The sequence below is a fragment of the Rutidosis leptorrhynchoides genome, chromosome 1 (genome assembly GCF_046630445.1).
Source record: "Rutidosis leptorrhynchoides isolate AG116_Rl617_1_P2 chromosome 1, CSIRO_AGI_Rlap_v1, whole genome shotgun sequence".
Lineage (NCBI taxonomy): Eukaryota > Viridiplantae > Streptophyta > Magnoliopsida > Asterales > Asteraceae > Rutidosis > Rutidosis leptorrhynchoides.
In genome coordinates, this window is record NC_092333.1 from 508,704,896 (window position 1) to 508,731,636 (window position 26,741).

At 36.1% G+C, this 26,741-nt stretch overlaps 1 pseudogene; it reads left to right on the forward strand.

The window, feature by feature from the left end:
• The first annotated feature begins 11,166 nt into the window (after positions 1-11,166).
• LOC139876198 (receptor-like protein 6) lies at positions 11,167-24,065 on the forward strand (annotated as a pseudogene).
• Positions 24,066-26,741: the final 2,676 nt, after the last annotated feature.

Sequence of the window (26,741 nt, forward strand, 5' to 3'; positions counted from 1 at the left end):
GCTCCGACACTACTTGCTCCGCCATTACTCGTTCCGACACCATTTGTTCCTTTCGTTCTATTAACCCCTGGTCCGTAGACCTCACACTTCGCCGCGCTATGACCATTTCTTTTACACTTGTTGCAAAATTTGGTGCAGAACCCCGAGTGATACTTTTCACACCTTTGGCATAGCTGCTTCTGATTGTTGTTGTTGTTGCGGTTATTATTGTTGTTGGGAAGATTGTTGTAGTTGCTGTTGTTGTTTTTATTGTTGTTGTTGTTGGGCCGTTTGTTGTAGTTGCGATTGATGTTGCGATTGTTGGGATAATTGTTGTAATTGCTGTTGTTGTATTGGTGATTCTTATCACCGTTTTCCTCCCACTTTCTTTTGACTTGCTTCACATTGGCCTCTTCAGCAGTCTGTTCTTTAATTCTTTCTTCAATCTGGTTCACTAGTTTGTGAGCCATTCTACATGCCTGTTATATGGAGGCGGGCTCGTGTGAACTTATATCTTCTTGGATTCTTTCCGGTAATCCTTTCACAAACGCGTCGATCTTCTCTTCCTCATCTTCGAATGCTCCCGGACAAAATAGGCACAATTCTGTGAATCGTCTTTCGTACGTGGTAATATCAAATCCTTGGGTTCGTAACCCTCTAAGTTCTATCTTGAGCTTATTGACCTCGGTTCTGGGACGGTACTTCTCGTTCATCAAGTGCTTGAATGCTGACCACGGTAGAGCGTACGCATCATCTTGTCCCACTTGCTCTAGATAGGTATCCCACCATGTTAACGCAGAACCTGTGAAGGTATGCGTAGCGTACTTCACTTTGTCCTCTTCAGTACACTTACTTATGGCAAACACCGATTCGACCTTCTCGGTCCACCGTTTCAATCCGATAGTTCCTTCGGTTCCATCAAATTCCAAAGGTTTGCAGGCAGTGAATTCTTTGTAGGTGCATCCTACACGATTTCCTGTACTGCCAGATCCAAGGTTATTGTTGGTATGTAGCGCAGCCTGTACTGCGGCTATGTTTGAAGCTAGAAAAGTACGGAATTCCTCTTCATTCATATTCACGGTGTGTCGAGTAGTCGGTGACATTTCCTTCAAAATAGTCAAATGGAACAAGTTAATCATACAGAATATTAAGAGTAGTTAATAGTATTTCGTAGCATAATATGAACTCATTTATAAAAGCTTTTTCTTCATATTAGCGTTTTATAAGTTTAAATTCGGGTAGTACCTACCCGTTAAGTTCATACTTAGTAGCTAATATACAATTCAACTACTACAATTCTATATGAAAAACTGATTGTAATAATATTTCGCGTTCAAACTTTTATACAATATTTTACAAACTTACAATACCGCTTATTTTACATAAAGCATGAAATATAGCACACAATAACTTTGATACAAGATAGTTGTGAAGATAATTCTAGCTAGTACACAAGTCGTTCAGCAAAGGCAATAAAGACACGTAATTCATACGTCCAGAAACAAGTCATGCATTCTGGTTTTACTAGGACTACTTCCCATCCTTGGTCTTGTGGAACATAACCGTTATGGCCGTTGATAAGACAGCGTGTTGTAACGTCGTCAAAGGGACGAGGGTTACGTAATGACCAACAGTCTCGTAATAACCTAAAAACCTCATTTCTTACCCCAATTACCGACTCCGTCACTTGTGGGAATGTTTTGTTTAATAGTTGTAGCCCGATGTTCTTGTTCTCACTTTGGTGAGAAGCGATCATTACTAACCCGTAAGCATAACATGCTTCTTTATGTTGCATGTTAGCCGCTTTTTCTAAATCACGAAGTCCTATATTCGGATATACTGAGTCAAAATAATTTCTTAACCCGTTGCGTAAAATAGCATTTGGGTTCCCCGCAATATATGCGTCAAAGTAAACACATCGTAACTTATGGATTTCCCAATGTGATATCCCCCATCTTTCGAATGAAAGCCTTTTATAAACCAAGGCATTCTTGGAACGTTCTTCAAATGTCTTACAAACTGATCTCGCCTTAAATAGTTGTGCCGAGGAATTCTGACCGACTCTAGACAAGATTTCATCAATCATGTCTCCAGGTAGGTCTCTTAAAATATTGGGTTGTCTATCCATTTTGTGTTTTTATACTGTAAAATAGACAAGAGTTAGATTCATAAAAAAAATACTTATTAATACAAGCAATTTTTACATATATCATAAATCATAAGCACACTATATTACATATATTACACCACACGAATACAACTATCTTATTCCGACTCGCTCGTTTCTTCTTGTTCGGTTTTGGTTCGTTTTGCCAAGTTTCTAGGGATATATGATGTTCCCCTAATACGAGCCGTCGTTGTCCACATTGGTTTAGAAAAACCTGGTGGTTTAGAGGTTCCCGGGTCATTGTTACAACTTAAGGACTTCGGGGGTTGACGATACATATAAAGTTCATCGGGGTTGAAATTAGATTTCTCTATTTTTATGCCCTTTCCCTTATTATTTTCTTTTGCCTTTTTAAATTCAGTTGGGGTAATTTCTATAACATCATCGGAATTCTCGTCGGAATCCGATTCATCGGAGAATTGGTAATCCTCCCAATATTTTGCTTCCTTGGCGGAAACACCATTGACCATAATTAACCTTGGTTGGTTGGTTGAGGATTCTCTTTTACTTAACCGTTTTATTATTTCCCCCACCAGTTCTATTTCTTCTTCCGGTTCCGATTCTTCTTCCGGTTCCGATTCTTCTTCCGATTCCGACTCTTCTTCCGGTTCCTCTTCGGGAACTTGTGAATCAGTCCACGAATCATTCCAATTTACATTTGACTCTTCATTATTATTAGGTGAGTCAATGGGACTTGTTCTAGAGGTAGACATCTATCACATAATATCAAACGGGTTAAGAGATTAATATATCACATAATATTCACATGTTAAAAATATATAGTTTCCAACAAAATTTGTTAAGCAATCATTTTTCAAGTAAACACGGTCGAAGTCCAGACTCACTAATGCATCCTAACAAACTCGATAAGACACACTAATGCAAAATTCTGGTTCTCTAAGACCAACGCTCGGATACCAACTGAAATGTCCCGTTCTTATTGATTAAAAACGTTCCATATTAATTGATTTCGTTGCGAGGTTTTGACCTCTATATGAGACGTTTTTCAAAGACTACATTCATTTTAAAACAAACCATAACCTTTATTTCATCAATAAAGGTTTAAAAAGCTTTACGTAGATTATCAAATAATGATAATCTAAAATATCCTGTTTACACACGACCATTACATAATGGTTTACAATACAAATATGTTACAACAAAATAAGTTTCTTGAATGCAGTTTTTACACAATATTATACAAGCATGGACTCCAAATCTCGTCCTTATTTAAGTATGCGACAGCGGAAGCTCTTAATAATCACCTGAGAATAAACATGCTTAAAACGTCAACAAAAATGTTGGTGAGTTATAGGTTTAACCTATATATATCAAATCATAATAATAGACCACAAGATTTCATATTTCAATACACATCCCATACATAGAGATAAAAATCATTCATATGGTGAACACCTGGTAACCAACATTAACAAGATGCATATATAAGAATATCCCCATAATTCCGGGACACCCTTCGGATATGATATAAATTTCGAAGTACTAAAGCATCCGGTACTTTGGATGGGGTTTGTTAGGCCCAATAGATCTATCTTTAGGATTCGCGTCAATTAGGGTGTCTGTTCCCTAATTCTTAGATTACCAGACTTAATAAAAAGGGGCATATTCGATTTCGATAATTCAACCATAGAATGTAGTTTCACGTACTTGTGTCTATTTTGTAAATCATTTATAAAACCTGCATGTATTCTCATCCCAAAAATATTAGATTTTAAAAGTGGGACTATAACTCACTTTCACATATTTTTACTTCGTCGGGAAGTAAGACTTGGCCACTGGTTGATTCACGAACCTATAACAACACTTAGATGTACAACACTTTTAATATATTTTGATGTTTTAAGTTTATTAAGTCAGCTGTCCTCGTTAGTAACCTACAACTAGTTGTCCACAGTTAGATGTACAGAAATAAATCGATAAATATTATCTTGAATCAATCCACGACCCAGTGTATACGTATCTCAGTATTGATCACAACTCAAACTATATATATTTTGGAATCAACCTCAACCCTGTATAGCTAACTCCAACATTCACATATAGAGTGTCTATGGTTGTTCCGAAATATATATAGATGTGTCGACATGATAGGTCGAAACATTGTATACGTGTCTATGGTATCTCAAGATTACATAATATACAATACAAGTTGATTAAGTTATGGTTGGAATAGATTTGTTACCAATTTTCACGTAGCTAAAATGAGAAAAATTATCCAATCTTGTTTTACCCATAACTTCTTCATTTTAAATCCGTTTTGAGTGAATCAAATTGCTATGGTTTCATATTGAACTCTATTTTATGAATCTAAACAGAAAAAGTATAGGTTTATAGTCGGAAAAATAAGTTACAAGTCATTTTTGTAAAGGTAGTCATTTCAGTCGAAAGAACGACGTCTAGATGACCATTTTAGAAAACATACTTCCACTTTGAGTTTAACCATAATTTTTGGATATAGTTTCATGTTCATAATAAAAATCATTTTCTCAGAATAACAACTTTTAAATCAAAGTTTATCATAGTTTTTAATTAACTAACCCAAAACAGCCCGCGGTGTTACTACGACGGCGTAAATCCGGTTTTACGGTGATTTTCGTGTTTCCAGGTTTTAAATCATTAAGTTAGAATATCATATAGATATAGAAAATGTGTTTAGTTGATTTTAAAAGTCAAGTTAGAAGGATTAACTTTTGTTTGCGAACAAGTTTAGAATTAACTAAACTATGTTCTAGTGATTACAAGTTTAAACCTTCGAATAAGATAGCTTTATATGTATGAATCGAATGATGTTATGAACATCATTACTACCTTAAGTTCCTTGGATAAACCTACTGGAAAATAGAAAAATGGATCTAGCATCAACGGATCCTTGGATGGCTCGAAGTTTATGAAGCAGAATCATGACACGAAAACAAGTTCAAGTAAGATCATCACTTGAAATAAGATTGTTATAGTTATAGAAATTGAACCAAAGTTTGAATATGATTATTACCTTGTATTAGAATGATAACCTACTGTAAGAAACAAAGATTTCTTGAGGTTGGATGATCACCTTACAAGATTGGAAGTGAGCTAGCAAACTTGAAAGTATTCTTGATTTTATGTAACTAGAACTTGTAGAATATATGAAGAACACTTAGAACTTGAAGATAGAACTTGAGAGAGATCAATTAGATGAAGAAAATTGAAGAATGAAAGTGTTTTTAGGTGTTTTTGGTCGTTGGTGTATGGATTAGATATAAAGGATATGTAATTTTGTTTTCATGTAAATAAGTCATGAATGATTACTCATATTTTTGTAATTTTATGAGATATTTCATGCTAGTTGCCAAATGATGGTTCCCACATGTGTTAGGTGACTCACATGGGCTGCTAAGAGCTGATCATTAGAGTGTATATACCAATAGTACATACATCTAAAAGCTGTGTATTGTACGAGTACGAATACGGGTGCATACGAGTAGAATTGTTGATGAAACTGAACGAGGATGTAATTGTAAGCATTTTTGTTAAGTAGAAGTATTTTGATAAGTTTATTGAATTCTTTCAAAAGTGTATAAATACATATTAAAACACTACATGTATATACATTTTAACTGAGTCGTTAAGTCATCGTTAGTCGTTACATGTAAGTGTTGTTTTGAAACCTTTAGGTTAACGATCTTGTTAAATGTTGTTAACCCAATGTTTATAATATCAAATGAGATTTTAAATTATTATATTATCATGATATTATCATGTATGAATATCTCTTAATATGATATATATACATTAAATGTCTTTACAACGATAATCGTTACATATATGTCTCGTTTAAAAATCATTAAGTTAGTAGTCTTGTTTTTACATATGTAGTTCATTGTTAATATACTTAATGATATGTTTACTTATCATAGTATCATGTTAACTATATATATATCCATATATATGTCATCATATAGTTTTTACAAGTTTTAACGTTCGTGAATCACCGGTCAACTTGGGTGGTCAATTGTCTATATGAAACATATTTCAATTAATCAAGTCTTAACAAGTTTGATTGCTTAACATGTTGGAAACATTTAATCATGTAAATATCAATCTCAATTAATATATATAAACATGGAAAAGTTCGGGTCACTACAGAATTATCATCCATGGCTTAAGATCCGAGTATAATGGATTTATAGCCGCTATGAGAGGATGGCCTACTCAACCATCATTAATAGAGCTGGAGAATTTATTGGCTAATCAAGAGGCATTAGCCAAGCAGATGAATGAAGTAACCATAAAAGACGGAGAAGATGCACTTTTCACAAATAAGAAGAAAGCAACATCTCGAAAACAAGAAGCGATGAAAGAAAGTAAGACATATGGGTGGAAGGGTCACCCAAAATCAAAAGGCAACGCTTCAGGGGGAGCTCAACAAGGAAGAAGAGATCATCGCCAACAATACGGGGAAAATGATAAGAGAAAGAATGGTGAATGCTTCAATCGTGGCAAGAAGGGTCATTTTGCTCGAGATTGTAGATTCCCCAGAAGGCGAAATTTTGAAGGAAATGTGGCCGCCGCAAGAGATGAGAAGAAAGAGGTCACATTCGAAGCAACCATTAATGAGGAAACATGGGATGCAGAAGCAGGACTCTCCGTTGAAGCTGAAATGGATGATCAAGCTCTTGCAGCAACCTTAAAGTCAAAAATAAACTACAAAGATGATTGGATCATCGATTCTGGGTGCTCAAATCATATGACCAACGATGGGATGAAGCTGCAAGAAATGGAGGATTACAAAGGAAAGAGAGTCGTGTTGACAGCCAACAATTCAAGGTTGTCTATTTCTCACATTGGAAAGACAATAATTCCAAATGAAGGCGGCTCTCATAAGCTCCAACTCGAGAAGGTGTATCTTGTCCCTGGCCTAAAGAAGAATTTACTATCAGTACCACAATTGACAGCAGAAGGGAATTATGTGCTCTTTGGACCAGAAGATGTGTTCATATTCAAGAGAGTGAAGGTGGTTGACAATCCAATTATGCAAGGAAGAAGAATAGAGTCGGTCTATGTACTATCTGCTGAAACGGCATATGTCGATAAGACTCGAAAGAATGAGACGGCTGATCTTTGGCATGAACGTCTTGGGCATGTGGGCTACAACAAGTTAAAGGAGATGATGGTGAAACACATAGTAAATGGGCTTCCTCAAATTGATATCCGAACAGATACAATATGTGCTGGATGTCAATTTGGCAAAGCTCACCAATTGCCATTCAAGGAGTCAGCGCATCAGTCCAAGACACCACTAGAGCTCATACACTCAGATGTCTTCGGCCCAGTGAAACAAACATCACTTGGAGGTATGAAATATATGGTGACATTCATTGATGACTTCTCAAGGTATGTATGGGTTTACTTCATGAAGGAAAAGTCGGAGACTTTTCAGAAGTTTAAAGAGTTCAAGAACAAGGTAGAAAGTGAGCTCAATACTAAGATTCGATGCTTACGCACAGATAATGGAGGAGAATATTTATCAACCGAGTTCAATATCTATCTTGAGAAGCACAAGATCAGAAGGTAATTAACTTGCCCCAATACTCCACAGCAGAATGGAGTGGCGGAATGCAAGAATCGCCACCTTGCCGAAACTTGTCGAAGTATGCTTCATGGTAAGAATGTACTAGGTAGATTTTGGGCCGAATGTATGAGGACGGCGTCTTACGTGATTAACAGACTCCCACAAACAAAGTTGGGGTATATTTCACCTTATGAAAAATTATGGAAGATCAAGCCAACCGTCAACCATCTCAAGGTTTTTGGATGTGTATGTTACGTCTTCGTACCAGATCATCTACGAAGCAAATTTGATAAGAAGGCAATTCGGTGCATTTTTGTCGGTTATGATGAATCAAGAAAAGGATGGAGATGTTGTGATCCAAATACTGGAAAGTGTCATACTTCAAGAAATGTGGTATTTGATGAAGCTTCTTCATGGTGGTCACCTCAAAAGATAGAGCTTCCAGAATCTCATGGATTAGAAGAAGTTTCAAAAGAGAAAGAAGAACATAAAGAGCACATAACGGATCAAATTAAAGAAGGAGATGGATCGTACTCTAAGGAAACGAGTCCATGGAAAACTGGGGTACATGAATCTACATCCGAAGAGGTTCGTCCAAGCCAAATGGATGCCGAGGAGCATGTCCAAGAATTACGGAGATCAACAAGGCCGAGGCAACCTAATCCCAGGTATGCCAATGCTGCTCATGTGGATGAATCAATACCTATTGAGCCTTCTACTAATGAAGAAGCAGCACAAAGTCGAGAATGGCAGAAAGCTATGGAAGAAGAAATTAATGCACTAAAAGAAAACCAGACATGGAGCTTAGTTCCAAAGCCAAAGGATGTAAAACCAATATCTTGTAAATGGGTTTTCAAGGTGAAGACTCGATCAGATGGCTCCATTGAAAGGTATAAAGCTCGACTTGTTGCTAGAGGTTTTTCTCAACAATATGGGCTGGATTATGAAGAAACGTTTAGTCCAGTGGAGAAGATCACAACAATTCGAGCTCTACTAGCTTTAGCTGCTAGCAAATCTTGGAAGCTGTGGCAGATGGATGTCAAGAACGCTTTCTTACATGGAGAACTTGACAAAGAAATTTATATGGAGCAACCAAGAGGCTTTGAGAACAAGTCTCATCCTGACCATGTCTGCAAATTAAAGAAAGCGCTATACGGCTTGAAGCAGGCTCCAAGAGCTTGGTACGGGAAGATTGGCTAGTTTTTAGTACAAAGTGGTTTCACAGTTGCTCCTTCAGATTCTAGTTTATTTGTGAAACAAGATCAAGGAAAACTAGCCATAGTGCTAGTATATGTGGATGACTTAATCATCACGGGAGATCACTATGAGGAGATCCAAAGAACAAGAGAGAATCTGTCTATCAGATTTCATATGAAGGAGCTTGGAGAACTCAAACATTTTCTTGGACTCGAAATAGAGCAGAAAAGAGAAGGATTATTTCCGGGACAACAGAAATATGCGCGAGATCTTTTACAAAAGTACGGAATGCTTAATTGCAAACCTATCTCAACTCCGATGGATCCGAATACAAAACTACGAGCAGATGAAGGAAAAAGTCTTCAAGATGTTACCATGTATCGAAAGATAGTCGGAAGTCTTATTTATCTCACACTAAGCTGGCCAGATATATCTTATGCAGTTGGAGTGGTTAGTCGATACATGAGCAATCCGAAGAAGCCTCACCTTGATGTTGTACGACGCATCTTAAGGTATGTTAAAGGCACTATTAACTTTGGCATTTTGTACAAGAAAATAAAAGAATGTCACGTGACTGGATATTGTGACGCTGATTACGCTGGAGACTATGATACACGACGATCAACAACTGGATACATGTTTAGTCTTGGATCGGGAGTAATATCATGGTGCAGCAAGAGACAACCAACTGTATCCTTATCAAGCACCGAAGCAGAATATCGATCGGCATCATCAGCAACACAAGAAATTACATGGTTAAAACAACTAATGGAAGATCTTCATCAATCAACAGACTATCAAGTAGAGCTTTTCTGTGATAACCTATCAGCTATACGTCTAGCAGAGAATCCAGTCTTTCACGCAAGAATAAAACATATAGAAGTACACTATCACTATGTTCGCGAGAAGGTCCTTGAAGGGGAGATCAAGATGGTGCCAACAAAGACAGATGAACAAGTTGCAGATATATTCACCAAGAGCCTAAGTAAACCAAAGTTTACAAAATTCAGAAAAGCACTTGGAATGGTCTGCAAGACATCATTGGAAGAAAATTTGCATTGAGGGGGAATGTTAAAATACAATGCAAATTTAGATAATATGGAATTAGTAATGTATATAAATATCTAGATATTAAAATGTAAAAAAGAAATATCTAGATATTAATATATATATATATATATATATATATATATATATATATATATATATATATATATATATATATATATATATATATATATATATATATATATATATATATATATATATATATGAAGAAAAATCTAGATGTTAAAATGAAAAAATCTAGATATTTTTATGTGGTAAAAATATCTAGATATTTATCCATGGAAAAATCTAGTGTGTAGAAGTTTCCATGGAGTAGTATAAATATGGGTGTTGATTTCATTTGTGTGTAAGGTGTGAGTAAGTGAAGTAAGAAGTGAGAGTTATGAGGAAGTTGTGAAAAGAATGAGTTGAGAAGTAGAGAAGAAGTAAGAAGTGAGAAGAGTGTGAGTAGAGAAGAAAAACTTGTAGGTAAGTAATATTGTAATTGTATTTTGTATTAATATAAGTGTTTTTGTTAAGTTTCCCGATCAAGCCTTAATTTTGTGTTTAAGTTCTTAGTGCACTTTTGTTGTTCTTATTATATGGTCGGCTCTGCCGCCTAAGTGATATATGGTCGGTTATACCGCCTGAATTATATATGGCCGACACTGTCGCCTCACTATTATTGTGCACTAAGGATTCATAAAATTAAAGGCTAATCAACGTCAAAGTGTTGGTCTAGTGAGTGAGTATAACCTAGGTCCTCTATAGTGGGTGTGTTGGGCTCGTTGAAGCTTCCAACACTCATCATGACACAATATCTAAAACTGACATTGTCACGTTATTGTCAAAATCCCCAAAAACCTCTCAAAAGCCAAAGTTATCACACTCAAGTTAACGGGTTATTTAAGGAATTCAATGTTTGAAAAAGTCCAAACTTCACTTGAAATTTTGTGTAATTTATTAAAATTTCAATGGCTATGGGATGTATCCAGTTACTTATATAATTATAAATAGTGTATCTATGATGTGACCGGTATATATACTGCAATGTAAATATGTGATCGAAACTGGCGACATGGTAATTATAATTACACCGTTGTTCATGTATTATTTGAATATGCCTGAACGTTAAGCACACGCATGCTCTCTCTCTATATATATATATATACAAAGAAACATTGTACATCAGGAAAACTTATCATGTATCTCTTCATGGCTCTAAACTCAATGCCTATGATTTCCTTTGTATTCTTATTAATCCTCATCACATCCGCTGCATCATCATCATCAATAAGCCATGATGATGAGTGTTTAGCTTTGTTTCAAGTTAAGCAAAACCTTCTTCATCAAGCTAACAATAAATCTTTATATGGGTTTCAAAAGTTAGACTCTTGGAGAAGACCCACAACCAACAATATGTCAGACAACGGTTCTGATTGTTGTTCGTGGGATGGTGTGGTGTGTAGCAGAAATGAAGGTCATGTGATCGAGCTTGACTTGAGCGAAAGATTGATCCATAGACCTATCACATCTAATAGTACTCTCTTCAACCTTTTTCATCTTCAAAAGCTCAACCTTTCGATGAACAATTTCGCTGAATCTCAAATTCCATCTGATATTGCTCGCCTAAAGCAGTTAAGAATCCTTGATCTACATGATTCTGGATTCAGTGGTGAAATCCCAAATGAAATCTCACATTTACTCGAATTGTCTTTCTTGGATTTATCATTGAATTCACTAAAGCTTCAAACTCCAAGCGTGTTGCAAAACTTGACTAGACTCGACAAACTCGATCTCACATGGGTGAGCATCAATTCGTCAGTACCACATTTTTTGGTGAATTTTTCTTCATTGACGTCGATCAATTTCCAAGATTGTCAGCTTCAAGGAATATTTCCAGTAGCAATACTTCACCTACCGAAGCTGAAATATCTTAGCTTGGCCCAAAATCCCGACCTCACCGGTTCGTTGCCTGAGTTTCATAACAACACCTTACTCGAGCACCTCGATTTGCAAACAACACGATTTTATGGGATAATACCAGAATCCATAAGCAACCTAAATCACTTGGAAGACTTGGTACTTGGTGATTCTTTCTTCTCGGGTAACATTCCATGTTCACTCTCTAACTTGACACGCCTCAAAATCTTGAGCCTTAGGCGAAACGATTTCACTGGCCCATTTCCTTCATTGGCAAGTCTGTCGAAACTCATAATTCTAGAGCTTAGTGATAACAATTTTCAAAAGGGAGTCGAGTATGGTTGGATCGGAAAACTGACCAATCTTGAAAGTCTATATCTAAACCGTATCAACCTATACCAAGATATCCTACCCTCTCTTGCAAACTTAACCAAAATTAATGTTGTCTTAATGGCACAAAATTTCATCTTTGGTCGTATCCCATCTTCATTTATGAACCTCACCCAACTAATAATTGTAGATCTTCATGATAATCAATTGCACGGAACCATTTCAAGTGCTTTTTCCAACTTAAAAAACCTAAACGGTGTTGTGCTAAGTGGAAACAACTTTAACGGCACGATTGGCCTAGACACGTTTTTAGGACTCAACATACTCAAAAGTTTGGATTTAGAAGGAATATCAGTTGTGACCACCGGAAACTACACCGTTGACTCCCTACCCCAACTTAAAGAATTGCGACTGATGTCATGTGACTTGCACGAATTCCCTTCCTTCCTCCGATTCCAAAATAAAATGGTGGAATTAGCTCTTAACCGCAACAAAATTGGCGGTCTCGTACCGGCGTGGATTTTAAACAACAATCAAGAAACAATGTATATTATTAATCTTTCAAACAACTTTATCACTGGATTTCATCGGCATCCTCATTTTCTCCCTTGGGTTCGTTTGGAAGCGTTTCTTATCGATAATAACCAGGTACGAGGGCAACTCCCAATTCCTCCGAAGACCATACGTTATTATTCCATCTCGGTCAATAAGATGATAGGAGAGATACCACCATTGGTATGTCAATTGGAATCCATTCAATCTCTATATTTGTCTTTTAACAGCTTCAATGGAACTATTCCCGAATGTTTAGGCAACTTAAGCAAATCCTTGATAATATTGGATCTCAAACATAATAAATTTCATGGCACCATGACGAATATCTTTACACATGAAAGCCAGTTGAAGATGATTGATTTGAGTGAAAATCAATTTACGGGTCCATTGCCCAAATCATTAGCTAATTGTAGTAATTTGGAAGTTTTCAACATTGGAGATAACTCTTTTGAGGGTGTGTTTCCATTTTGGTTAGGAACTCTTACAGAACTTCAAGTGCTTATCTTAAGGTCCAACAGATTTACCGGTGCAATTCAACATTCATCGACTTTTAGTTTCGAGTTCCCCAAGTTACGAATCTTGGACCTTTCAAATAATGGCTTCAGTGGTCAACTACCTGATAAGTATTTCAAGATTTGGAAGGCGATGAAATCGGTTTATGATGGTAAATCATTTACTATGGGATTTGAGATTTCCATATTGAGATATGCACCGAATCAGATTCCATACTCAATGACGTTAGTCAACAAAGGTGTGAAAACAGAGTTCCCAAAGATTGTAAGCATATTTACCGCAATTGACCTCTCTTGTAACAATTTTGAAGGAGAGATCTATTAGTTCACAATAACTTGATTATGAACACAAGACTCTCAATAAACAATAAATAAGAATTATATGAACATGAAATTGAGAGAACACGAATTGATAGAATAAGAGAGAAAAGTATTCGTGCTTCAAAAGACACAAAATACAGAATCATCGTACCCCTATTTATACAAGATAAACCAAATCTTTATGATTTGGTTTCCAAAACTACTTGACTAGAAAATAGGAAAAGATAAACTTAAACTTATTAATATTCTAAACAAATCAGTGTTTATCTTCTAGAGATAATATCAAATCAAAACGTGATCTTCTAAATATTTATCCAGATCTCCAGAATTCCCATAGCTTCATTATCAAGTAATTAAACCGTTGACCACAACAGATTCTGCAACTCCAGACTCTAACATTCAGACTCTAAACTCCTGCAAAAACATTTTGACTCATCAGATCATTTTCCAACAATCTCCCCCTATCTGATGATGTCAAAACTACATGTTCTTATACTCCTTCAGTTTTGTAAGCTCCTTCTCAATCAACTTACACTTGCTCTTCATATATCTCATTTTCTTCAACATGGGCAACTTACCCTGCAAGTGTTTCAATAACTTAACTCTAAAAGGATGAGTCTGTTCAGTTGTGCACCTGGTCAACAATCCAAGCAACAAATTAATATCTGCACCTTCAAACTGATCCACTCTAATCAGCATTCTTAGATTTCCAGTCGTTTTGATCATTAAGGCATCCAAATACTCAACATAGCTTTCATCAATAAACTGCAAATGTTCTGGAACAGAGTATCTCCCAACATGACCTCTAAACCTTCTTTCTTTCATCTCCAAATTAAACATACCACATAAAACCTCATAATCCTTCAAGCTGATAAATCCTTCTTCAAAAACAAGATGAACTAAATTACACACTTTCTTGAACACTTCATCAACAATCTCCTTATCTCCTTCACATCTTTGTATACAAACTGCCAAACCTCTCCACTCACAAAAACCAAGTCTCATAATATGACTCACTTTCACCTTTATTCTTTTATCAGACATATGAGTCATAGTCAACAACAAATTCACCTCAGTTTCTGACTTCACAATCTCAACATTAACTACATCTCCTTCATACCTCTTAAACCTGAATCTTTTGTTCATTAAAAACCTCAATTTGTCTTGAGCAGCTGCAACCATAACAACATTTTCTTGATCATTGCCATCACCACCCTCTTGAACATTCACCTGTATATCATCACTTGGTTGAACAACACCACCACTTGTACCAACATCTGTACCTGTTTGATTCACACATGCAACAACTGCTTGATCATGAATTTGAGAAACTTGAACACCAACATCTCTAGCAATAACTCCAGCATCAACCATTGAAACATCAACAACTCCAGTTTCAACTTGATTTTGATTAACAATCACCTCACCTCAGTTTCAGTTTCCATTCTTTCACCATCATTACTCTCCCCCTCAACCTGTAACTCCCCCTCAATATGAGCCCTTTTGGAAGACTCCCCCTCAACACCTTCAGCTGATGACCTCTTTCTCTTCTCCCCCTTTTTGACATCATCATGAGAGAGAGCAGATAAGAACCTCTAAATTTCAGCTTGATCATCCTTAAGAGACTTGATATCTGAGGCAAAACCAGCAAAACATTCTTTAACTTCTTCAACACCTTGCATCTTGTTCTCCAAAATACTCAACCTATCACCAATAACTGTTAAACTTGCTACATCACCAGAACCCTGCACATTCCCAACCAACCTTCTAACCTCCAACACCTAATCATGAGAAACCAAATTAGAATGGAGTTTATCAACTTGGGACTGCACACCCAGAAGCTTGTCATCAAACTTCTTAGCCATAGAAGTCAAAGCCTGAGATAAGCCAACCTCTGTGACTAGTGCCTCAGCCTGCAATGTAGAACCAGTTGTGATTGATAAAGGTTGTATGTCCTCAACACCTTCCTGTTGTGAAGTAGGGTGATCCTTGGACAAAGAAGCTTTTGAGACCTGTACTTCATCCTGTGATCTGAATGAAGCATTGGCAGCCTGTGCAAGAATGTGTAAGGATTGGACATTTTGAGAGAGAGGTGGCAGACTGATGTCTGAGGTAGGTTTAGCCATAGATTGGTCTTGAGTTTGGTTTGATAAGTCCAGGATTGGGACTTGAGTTAAGTTATCTGAGGGGGTTGGCTCAGTAACTGTAATGAGGTTATCCAAGCTCACTATCCTAGTAGGTTCAGGCTGGGTTAAAGTACTCCCCTCACCAACCTCTAGCAGAGGTGGTGGAGTTGTACTTGCAGCACCTTGCCAAATAGATGTTTGATGTGCATCTATGGGTGCTGGAACAACTAGGTTTGCAGACATGTGAATATTCTCAGTATGAGCTGGTGAGCTCACAAGGTTGTTTAATGAAGAATTTTGTTCTTGAGCAGTGGGAGAAGGTGGGTTTGAATTGAGTGGGATTTCCTCATCCATCCCTTTTGCCTGCTCTGTTTGTTGAACATTGTGTGGTGGAGTAACTGGGGGGGGCAGAATCAGAATGATCAGATTCTATAAGTGGTTGATCAATGTTTTGATCACCCGCAGATCCTGGATGATCAGACCCTGCATGTGATTCCCCTTCAGACCCTGATTGCTCATGATCTAAAGGTTGATCTGGTTGACCAGGTTGAGCTGGTTGACCATTGTTGATGCACTGAAGCATAGCTGGAGTAAGTCCAATTTCATTGTTGTTGATGTGATTATGAAACATCCTTGTACTACACTCAGGAACAGCTGTAAATTCATAAACCCTGAACACCCTTAACCCATCATACAAATTAGGAGTCATAGCCTGTTCTATCATCAAACTTAAGATCCTTATGAATGGAACATTATGATCTCTTGGTGTTCTTTCAGCTAGCAACAACATCTCATTGAAATACAACCTGGCAAAATCTATATTCCTCCCAGTAACAATTGCATGAAACAAGAAAGCCTCAAAATCATTGATTTCAGTCAAACTACCACTTTTGAAACTCAAACTCCTTACAACATTAGACAATAAAAACATCAACGAGGTGAAAACATACTTGTTTTAACAGTTGAATCGGTCAATTGTTGACCAACCATATTAAAGCTTAACCTAGCAACTGATTTAGAAGTTGTTCTAACATAATCGTTTTGCATTGGTAAGTTTAAAGCTAACCTTAGATGATTTTCAGTAAGGACAAGAGTGTTGTTACCATTCCTGTATGTCCCTGTAAGCGTTCTTGCCTCCCTATTACCAACACAGGTGTACCAAAACTCAGCTAACAATTCAGGATACATTGTGGTCGTTTTGAAGAAAGCTTCCCTTAGTGGATGATTATGCATGAACTCAATCAACTCTTCATAGCCCTCATTCACAAAATTCTCTGGAATAGTGTCGCAAGCAACTCGATTATTCACCGATACCATAACATCTTTGTTGGCTTTGATCTCCACAGCTCGGATCATGTTTGGAGTGGGTACTAGAACAAAAGGAATATACTTTGTGCGTGCCATTGTGCTTGATCGAAGAAAATTGCAGTAAAATTGGGGGAATTTTGAAGTTAAGAACGTAAAAGGGATTTAGGGTTTTAAAATTGAAATCGATGAAGAGAGATGGAGGGATATTTATATCCTAACAAGATTTCAAAAAGTTACTTTTAACCCTCCAACTTATTTACCGTTTATCCCTTTTAAAATAATCCTTTTTCTTTTTAAAACAAAATAAAAATACACAAAAATACAAAAGAAAGTAAATAACCTTAGACTCTGGAAAACATGACGTCATCCAGACTCTGGAAATCAGACTCTACCTTTTTTTTTTTTTTTACAACAACATAATTAGAGAGTATCTTCACTTGTCAACATTTATGTTGAAGGATTTAGCATACCAAGTTTTTCAAGAAGATAAAAATGCCTCTCTTCAGGAAGTGCCTTAGTAAAAATATCTGCCAGTTGATCTTTTGTGCCAATATGTTTTAACACCACTTTGCCTTTCTCAACACAATCTCTTATAAAATGATGCCTGATCTCTATATGCTTAGTCCTGGAATGAAACACTGGATTTTCAGTAATAGCAATAGCACTTTCATTATCACACATGATTGGAGTTTTGGTTAAAGTTAATCCAAAATCCAATAGTTGATGTTGCATCCAAAGCAATTGAGCACAACAGCTCCCTGCAGCTACATATTCAGCTTCTGCTGTTGAAGTGGCCACTGAATTTTGCTTTTTACTTGACCAACTCACCAATTTACCACCTAACAATTGACAACCACCAGATGTGCTTTTTCTGTCTAACTTACAACCTGCATAGTCTGCATCTGTGTAACCAATTAGATCAAACCCTGAGTCTTTAGCATACCAAAGACCCAGGTTAGGAGTACCTTTCAGGTACCTAAAAATTCTTTTCACAGCCTTATAATGAGACTCTTTAGGATCTGACTGATAACATGCACACATACATGTAGCAAACATTATATCAGGTCTACTAGCAGTTAAGTATAACAAAGATCCAATCATACCTCTATAGGTTGATTGACAAGTTGGTTTTCCAGATTCATCTTTATCAAGTTTTTCAGAAATACTCATTGGGGTTCTTAAAGAGGAACAATTTTTAAAACCATATTTGGTAAGCATATCAGAAACATAATTACTTTGGTTAATAAAAATACCCTCTTGACTCTGCTTAATTTGTAGCCCAAGAAAATAGTTTAAAGTACACAAGTTACTCATCCTATATTCTTTAGACATTATATCTGAAAACCATTTTCTCAAAATTGGATTAGTAGACCCAAAAATAATGTCATCAACATAAATTTGAACCAGTAACACATCACCTTTCTCCTTTTTGATGAATAAAGTTTTGTCAATAGCTCCTCTAGAAAATTTCTTTTCCAAAAGAAATGTTGACAAAGTATCATACCAGGCTCTGGGAGCTTGTTTCAGACCATACAGTGCTTTCTTCAATCTGTAGACATGCTTGGGAAACTTCTTATTTTTGAAACCAGGAGGTTGCTTTACATACACCTCTTCTTGCAATATACCATTCAGAAAAGCACTCTTTACATCCATTTGAAACACCACAAAATCTTTATCTGAAGCATATGCTAGAAACAATCTGATTGCTTCAATTCTAGCAACAGGAGCAAAGGTCTCATCATAGTCTATACCTTCTTCTTGTCTGTACCCTTGAGCCACTAGTCTTGCTTTATTTCTAACCACAATACCATCTTTATCAACCTTGTTTCTGTAAACCCATTTAGTACCAATTGCAGTTTTACCTTCAGGTTTTGGAACCAATTCCCACACATCATTTCTTTCAAACTCAGTCAAATTCTTCAGTCATAGCTTCAACCCAATCATTGTCAGCCAATGCTTCATCTACTTCTTTGGGTTCAATGAGTGAAAGAAAATTTGAGAAGAAACAATAATTAGCAATTGCAAAATCAGACACAGGTGTCTGAGATGAAGAACCAGTTTTAGGTAAACCAGTAGGATCTACAACATATTCTTCAAGATGCTTTGGAATAACAATATTTCTAGAAGATTTTCTGATAGGAACAACAGGATTCAAAGTAGTATTAGAAGGTTGATCATCTTCATGAGTAACACTTGGCTCATCTTCTTGTTGAACTTCTTCAGTGAGAGCATTATCTGCAGAATTTTTCAATCCAGACAAATTAAATTCATCTGTCTCAGACTCTGAATCTAGAGTCTGAACACTGTTTCCAGAAATTAAATTAGACAATTCACCAAGTGCAGAATGCTCAAAACTAGATGATTGATCCATTTCAATGGGACTTTCATCAAAAGAAACGTTAATGGATTCTTCAATCTTCATTCTCCTCTTATTATACACTCTATAAGCTTTAGAAACAGAAGAATAACCAATGAACACACCTTCATCAGATTTTGGCCTCATCTTCTCAAGCTGATCCCTTTGATTCAAAATATAGCACTTACATCCAAATACATGAAAGTAATGAATAGTAGGCACCTTTTTATGATACAATTCATAGGAAGTTTTGCCATGCCTCTTCACAATTAATGACCTGTTTTGAGTATAACAAGCTGTATTGACAGCTTCTGCCCAGAATCTGAGTGCAATATTTGATTGGCATAACATGGTTCTGGCTGCTTCAATAAGTGTTCTATTTCTTCGTTCAGCAACTCCATTTTGTTGTGGAGTTCTAACAGCAGAGAAATTTTGACCAATTCCAGACTCTTCACAAAATTCAATTAGAGTAACATTCTTGAACTCAGTGCCATGATCACTTCTCAATTGTTTAACAAGAACACCTTTTTGAACCTGCTCTTTCTTGATTAAATTAATGATTTCTTCAGGAGCATCACTTTTTGCAGCTAAAAAGATAACCCAGGTAAACCTAGAATACTCATCAACAACAACCAAAGTATATCTTTTCCCACCTAGACTACTAGTGTTCATTGGACCAAATAGATCCATATGAAGCATATGAAGTGGATCACTAATAGAGGCTAGGGATTTTGAGGGAAACTTTGTTTTGGTTTGTTTACCCATTATGCAAGCAGAACAAGGTTTATCTTTCTTGAAAAGTTGCTGAGGCAAACCTCTAACAAGCTTCTTTTTGGAAAGCTCATTAATATTTTTAAAATTCAGATGAGATAACCTTTTATGCCAAAGCCAATTAAGTTCTGGAACAGTTTGAGAATACAAGCATGTTTCAATTTCAGAATCAACAGAATCCAAATCCAGCATATACACATTTTGGAATCTCCAGGCAACAAGAGTTGGTCTTCCTTTTGGATCATAAATAATTCCAGCTTTCTTTCTTATTCTGATTTCACAATCTTCATCAGCAATCTGACTTACACTTAGCAGATTATGCTTTAACCCTTCAACTAAAGCAACTTTCTTGAATGAAACACTTCCAGCAATAACAGTACCATAACCAATAGTCTTTGCAACTGAATTATCACCATATCTCACAGAAGGACCTTTTTCTTCTACAAACCCTACAAGATGCTCTTTGCATCCAGTCATGTGTCTTGAGCAACCACTGTCTAAATACCACTTATTACCCTGCTACACAAGACACAAGCAAAAGAAAAATGATTAAATCTTAGGGGGAACCCACTTTGCAGTGGGTTCAGATGGAGTGCATTTAACCCTCCAGACAAAAGCTTTATTACCAATCCAGATCAACTTATCCACAACTGTTTTTAAACCACCTTTATTTTCACAAACTTTAGGTTTCCATACCTTTTTAAAATTTTCAGGAAAACAAGATGATTTTGAGAATTTTTCATGACCCTTTAATCTTTCATTAAGCTTTGAAATTCTATTTTTTAGTTTTTTTATAGTCTTAGCTTGTTTTGACTCTGACTTTCTTTTAGTTGACCATTTAGGATCTGGACAAGTGTCACTATCAGAAGACGATTCAGTATCACTTATGCTACTTGATTCTTGGGTGTAAGATACTAGGTCAGAACATACACTTTCACTTTTAGAGACTAAACTGTTAGAGTCTGAAGGTTTCAATAGTTCAGACTCTGATGGATTCTGCAGTCTAAAATTATAGTCTCTGAAGGTTTAACAGGTTCTAATGATTTTACAAACTCAGATGATCTTACAAAAGCATTAGTTAAAATCTTTTTCTCACCATCAAATTTTACAAAAGTATTTGGTAAAATGTCAGGCTTAAATATAATAGGATCAACTTCCACATTATTATCTAATGTGTAGTTTTCACCAAGTATAGCTTTGACATCATTTGGAATTTGTTTAGCAATAGCATCAGAATTCTTTTTGGAAGAAACACACCAAGATTTGCAAATATTTTCATAATGGTTTGCCTTTTTAATTGATCTTTCTAATTCAGTATTTAACCTTTTAGTTTCTTCTGAATATGCCATTTTATATGTGTCAAGTTTTACCTCACATTCTTTTAATACTTTAATTTCAGCATCTTTATCTTTGATGGTGTTCTTAAGCTCAAAGATCTGTGTTCTTAACCTGTCACTATCCTCTAAGCACCAATTGAAATCAAGCAACAAATACTGAAACATTCTCACTTTTTCATTATCAAGATAGTTTACAAAGTTTTGTACCTTATAGGCAGAACCTTTATTACAAGTAGAGTCTTTATCCATCTTCTCAATAGCTTTTAAATCTTCCTCAAACTTGCTAGAACCACTATCCTTTTCAATTATAGCCATCAGACACTTATCCTCTTCATCATCAGATGATGAATCTTCATCTTCCCATGCTTCTGTGTACAATGCTTTCTCCTGTTCTTTATTCTTCAACTTTTCTGCTTCACTTTTCATCTTCTTGTACTTGAGCTTGTACTTTCTTGCTTTGTCAACTGGTTTGTTGAAATTTGAACCTCCTTCATTCTTGGACCAGCAATCAGCAGCTATATGACCTACCTTACCACACTTGAAACATTTAGCTTTCTTTGGATCAAATGTACTCTTGCCTTTACCCTTCTTAAAACTAAACTTCTTCTGCTCAATCCTTTGTGTCAAAAGAGCCACTTGACTTTCCAGATCTTGAATCTCCTCATCTTCATCAGAATCACTATCATCAGAGGTCTCATCACTTTCAGAATCAACCTTACTAGAATAACTTGAGAATAATTGCTTATTCTTCTTAGTAGTAGCTATTAATGCAGCTTCTGGATCTTTAACCACCTTCTTAGCATTGATCTTGTTCTTCAACTGTGATTCTTCAAAGTTTGACAGTATGCCAAACAATTCACTCAATTCATAACTGTCTATCTTCTCACTGATTACCATGGATGTAATCACAGATTCAAAGTTTGAAGGTAGCAATTCAATGAATTTTTGACACAACACTTGTTGTGTTTTCTCTACACCAACACTTTCAAGATCATTAATCAGAACCTGAAATCTTGAATGAAGATCACTCAAGGATTCTTTAGGCTGAGCAGCAAAATTTTCATAACACCTTATCAGATTCTTCTTCTTCTGAGTCTTAACAACTGTGACTCCTTCATAATCATTGAGCAAGAGATCCCACATAGCTTTTGCAGTTTTAGCGTGACTGATCTTCCTGAGAATTGGAACAGTAACACCATTACCTATAATACTCCTTATCTTGCTATCAAGCTTGAACTTTATGGCTTCTGCTTCTGTCCACTTATCTCTTGGTTTTTCACGAAGATAAGCAGGTTGAGCAGCAGCAGTACTTGTATCAGGAACAGCTTCAACCATTGTACCAGGTATAATAGGTCCTACTGTAAGAACTTGTTCAGCATCTTCATGAATCGAACCAAGAAACCATAGAACTTTTAGCTTCCAAGTTGCAAAGTCTGTGCCATCGAAAATTGGCACACCTTTTCCAGCCATAACTGGAGTTGGGATGGAACTGGTAGACATCTTAAATCAAAGTATGGATCGTTTTAAGATTACCAAGTTGGATTTACACCAAACCCGCTCTGATACCAGTTATTAGTTCACAATAACTTGATTATGAACACAAGACTCTCAATAAAAAATAAATAAGAATTATATGAACATGAAATTGAGAGAACACGAATTGATAGAATAAGAGAGAAAAGTATTCGTGCTTCAAAAGACACAAAATACAGAATCATCGTACCCCTATTTATACAAGATAAACCAAATCTTTATGATTTGGTTTCCAAAACTACTTGACTAGAAAATAGGAAAAGATAAACTTAAACTTATTAATATTCTAAACAAATCAGTGTTTATCTTCTAGAGATAATATCAAATCAAAACGTGATCTTCTAAATATTTATCCAGATCTCCAGAATTCCCATAGCTTCATTATCAAGTAATTAAACCGTTGACCACAACAGATTCTGCAACTCCAGACTCTAACATTCAGACTCTAAACTCCTGCAAAAACATTTTGACTCATCAGATCATTTTCCAACAAGATCCCACAGTCACTTTCAGATCTTCATGGCCTTGAATCCTTGAATCTTTCCAACAACCATCTTACAGGTTATGTGTTACCATCATTGGGGAATCTGATAAATCTTGAATCTTTGGATCTCTCCCATAACAAGCTATCGGGAGAAATTCCCCGACAATTGTTACAACTTGGCTTTCTTGCCATGTTCAACGTGTCGTTCAACAATCTTAAAGGGCGCGTACCAACAGGACAACAATTCAATACATTTGAGAACTACTCTTATGTGGGTAATCCACTACTGTGTGGACAACCATTATCCAACGACTGTCACGGTTCAAGGACACCAACAGTTACCCAAACGAGGGATGATTATGAGTCTTTCCTCCCTAATGACATAATCGATTGGGTTGTCATATTCACGGGCTTTGTGAGTGGGTTGGTAATTGGAATTCTTTTGGGGAACTTTCTATCTCAAAGGTATCACGATTGGTTCATTGAGCGATTCGGGATGAGGAGGGACACATGGGTAAGGCCCCTCGGTTACCGGAGGAGAAACTAAATCTATGTATAATAATCATTTTAAAGATGAATGAATAATATTAGCTTTCTCTGTGATAGCTTCGTCGTAACTTATTTTCAGATTAAAATCATATACTTTAAGTTAGAGCATATGATAGAATGTAAATAATGACAGCAGAATATTCAAGATGATGTAATGAAGAAATGGAAGGAAAGTGCAATATTTAATTAATATATAGAAGGATAACAAAATTCAGAATATTAAGTAAATAACAGACTAAATAATCTCAACCCGACTAATTAATCTCTCAGCCCTTGATCTGTTGTTTCCTTATTTAGGTAGACTTTCCATGTGGTGGGCTTGGATTGGTCCTACTTGGGCTTGGGCTGGATGACAAAGTTAACGGGCTTATATTCTTATCAACGCCAGTGTCATGAAGAAACAGGCTTCTCCTCAAGCCCAGAAGTCTGAAACTGTGTGTGAATGTCCAGGGCCATTAGACATTGAATCAACAATCAACCATTTTAGAGTTTTAACATCTCCCTTAGTGATGGTGCGAGTGGCTAAACATTTAACAAGCTGTGTGAGTTCAGCTGGGTCAGTTTCGAACCCTGGAGGAAGAGAAGTTTTGACTAGAGCAGTACCAACGGCTTTTTTGAGAAGAGAGACATGGAACACCGGGTGAACCTTGGCTGTGGAGGGTAATTGCAACGTATAAGCTGTTGGCCCAATACGTGCTGGAATAAGGGTCAAGTTTTAAAAAATTCAGCATCTCTTCAGTGTTTGTCGGTTGAAGTTTTCATATAGGCTTGGGTACGTTGAAGGTGGTATTTCAACATCTCTCTTCTGTGTTTCAATCCACATCACGAGTAATTTTTGATACAGGCGGATCAACTATATGAGCTTTACTCTCAGATATAATTCGGCCTTTTAAATAACAGTTAGCTCTATTTTTGAATCAATGTGTTGACATGTGTTTAAATCAGTCGTGTTTTGAATCAGTTAGCTCTGTTTGTAAAAAGATTAGTTCCGATTGCAACAAGTTTTGGTTCGACTGAGGATGAAGACTCATCAAACTGAATATGAATTTATAACCAAATCAAACAGAACTGCGATGGCACAGAGACGGTATATAACATGTAAATATAAAATGTTTAAATGAATATAAAACCTAACTGCATCGATAAAAACAAGAAAATCTTTACTTGATGAACATACCTTATTCAAGCCTTGTTTTTTTCTCAATTGCTTCGTCTGACTGACGATGAAAAGTACATATTCAAGCGGTGTGATTTACAAAAATGCAATCTCAGGGAACATCTACCGAAAAAAACACATTAGGAAAAAAACTGAAGTAAAAATGAAGTTGCTATAGGTGAATTTGGTAACACTGGCCTACATAAACTACTCCAGACCAATGGCATTCACATACGCTAATCATGTCCACAGACTTCTCAACAATTTGGAAAATTTCACAAGCGCATCCGGATGCGGAGAAAACATAGGAGGTAAGTGAATAAGTGTAATCGACCCTCGATTCAAAGGTCCGATATAGGAAAGGCCCCACCATTTCCCGTGCATGAGGTGTCGTAATATTGTAAGAAATGTTGCTTCGATTGGTTATCTTTCATTGATGGTGTATCTGCTTCTCCTTTGGATTTAACACATTAAGTTTTGATTAGTTGTTGAACACTTTGTTTTATGTGATCTTTAAACTGATTCATGTTGTTTATTATTCATTTCGATTAGTTGTTAAACACTGTTTTATGTCATCTTTAACGTAATTCATGTTTTTTTTATCAGGTGTTACCTCTTTTTACCATAATTTAGAGGATTGTAATAACATTGTTTTTATTGCAAGTTGTTGCTGCTCTTATAAGTTTAGTATTTGTGGTTACTTCAACTTGGTATAGGTATGTTTGATTTCCTCTTCTTTATGGTTAGGGTTAAGGCTACTCATATACTTTTTATTTTGTCTCGATGCAGTCCATATATCAAAAAAATCCTATTATAGGCCATAAACTTTAAAAAAATGTGTTAATGTAAACCGTTGACCTGATAAATAAGGTTGATCGATTTTGTAGGTTGATCTTCAAAAATGTATAATTTTTTTTTTGTTCCAATGTAAGCTTTATATAAAAAAAAAGTACTAATGTAGTTCACATACTTTCAAAAAATGTATCGATGTAGGTCACATATTTTCAAAAAGTGTATTGATGTAAACAAAAGGTGACCTGTTTGGCCGGTAACATGTTACCTTTTGTTTACATCGATACACTTTTTTAAAGTTTATGGCCTATAATAGTATTTTTAATTTTTTTTTTTGGTATATGGACTACATCGGGACAAAATAAAAAGTATATGGCCCTTGAGTAGCCTTAACCCTTATGGTTAATATATCGTCATATTTGAGCTTTCTACTTGCTGCCTTGCATTATGTATCTTTTGTTGTTTGAGAGCCAAACTTACTTCCTTCAAGTTGGCCTACTACAATATTCATGGCTGAATGATAATTTCAAATTTCTTACTCTATTGCTTTTGTTGGTAGCAGTTGCCAAATTCATCTCTCATATTTTTCCCATATTAGATACATATACGGTGAATATAGTAGTTTGACAGTCTGTGAAGGAGTGCTATATGTTTTGACTGCTTTTCAGAGAGCGATTAACTAAATTGCTTGCACTTTTTGTCACACCTAAAATCGTAACAATATCG